This window comes from Haplochromis burtoni, unplaced genomic scaffold (genome assembly GCF_018398535.1).
Source record: "Haplochromis burtoni strain Fernald_Lab_line unplaced genomic scaffold, NCSU_Asbu1 Contig_1044, whole genome shotgun sequence".
NCBI lineage: Eukaryota > Metazoa > Chordata > Actinopteri > Cichliformes > Cichlidae > Haplochromis > Haplochromis burtoni.
In genome coordinates this window covers 70602-72291 of record NW_024583405.1, presented here as the reverse complement: position 1 = coordinate 72291, position 1690 = coordinate 70602, and the positions used below count along the sequence as shown (strand labels likewise).

Below are 1690 nucleotides of genomic sequence, written 5' to 3'. Positions count from 1 at the left end.
AAAATCAGACTGACTTGAAATTGACATGGTAACATCGTGAGGTTGTATACTGTTGATCTAAAGTGGAATTACCCTGTGGAAACTGAAATCTTCCTTTTTAGAGCATTCTGAAATCACTGAAAGTTAGGTAAGTTATGGGCATTTTCAACAGGCCATTATTTTGGAAGGCAAAATCAGAATGACTTGAAATTAACATAGTACCATGGTGTGGTTGTACACTTTTGATCTAACATAGATTCATCCTGTGGAAAGAGCAATTTTCATTTTTAGAGTGTTCTGAATTCTTTAAAAGAGTAGGTCGTATATCGGCAATTTGAAAAGTCTTTTATTTTGGAAGGCAACATCAGACTGATTTGATATTGATATGGTATCACTGTGGGTCTGTATACTGTTGATCTAAAGTGGAATTATGCTGTGGAAACAGGAATTTGCCATTTTAGAGCATTTTGAAATCACTGAAAGGTAGGTCAATTGTGGACAATTTGAAAAGGCTTTTAGTTTGGAAGGCATAATCAGAATGACTTGATATTGATATGGTATCACTGTGGGTCTGTATACTGTTGATCTAGAGGATTAAGTCAAATATTGGCAATTTCAAAGGGCCATTACTATGAAAGGCAAAATCAGACTGACTTGATATTGATATGGTATCACTGTGAAAAAGACTGTGGTTGGAAAGTGTTGATATAAAGTCCAAATGGTATTTGGAAATACGACTTTTGCTTTTAAGAGCATTATTAAGTCATTGAAAGAGTAGTTCAAAAATGAAGATTCACAGGGCTTTTACTTTGAAATCCAAAATAAGATGGCCTTGATAGTGACAGGGCACAATTAGGGTACAAGGCTGTGTCATATAGATCTAACATTAGAGTTTGTAAAAAAAAAAGAAGCCTAAATTATATGTTATTATGTTCTTAACATATCTGTTAATTCACTCGAAGTTGACTTTTATTTTGAAATCCGGTTTCCACATCCATTCCCGTAATACTTTGAATACACAGGGAACGTAAAACAAACTGGAGGCTGGCTTGACTGCAAGTCTCGAATTGGAGGCTGGCTTGACACAAGTGTTGTACGGTGGTGGCTATGGCGGAGCTTCCACAGAGGCAACAGGTGGATGAGGGAAGGTGAGGCAGGAGGAGAGACCCGAGGTGGCCGCCGGTCCAAGTGTCAGGTGAATTCAACTTCAGGTAAGAAGTTATGACCTGCAGTCTATCTGGGTCAGATATAAACCAAGTTTAGGTGGAGTTTATTTTCGTTGTGCTGACTTTTTACCCTCAGTTGCAATACCTCATACTGCGTGAGCTAGCATGACGAGTTTCTATACAGCTGTTCTGTTGCTATGATGTTACTGATAGTGAACTTTATTTTATTCATAAGGTTAGTTAGTAGAGTTGCCAACAGCTCCTTAAAAAATGGAATCATCCCCCCATTCAGAGAAAATATTACGCGTTTCGTATTGAGCTGAGAAGAGACGCAGTTTGTCCCGGACTTTAGCTAGAATGGAAAAGACACAAAGCTGGAGTTATTCTGTCTTTACAGCTGCCTCTTCTCTTATCTCCCCTCCCTCTTCTATTGCTACTTCAATCATGAAACTGATCAATGATCAGCTGATTGTCTCTCTTGTTTATCGCCCACTTTGCGCCAGAAAGAGGAAACCAGCGGATGTCGCGCTAAACAACAGCAGCAC

At 38.8% G+C, this 1690-nt stretch overlaps 1 protein-coding gene across 1 annotated transcript in view; it reads right to left on the bottom strand.

Annotated features, from left to right (window-relative positions):
* Positions 1-1690, bottom strand: part of LOC121813013 (sodium/hydrogen exchanger 9B1-like) — a gene marked incomplete at its 3' end in the record, with an annotated part of 23765 nt that overhangs the window by 8511 nt on the left and 13564 nt on the right.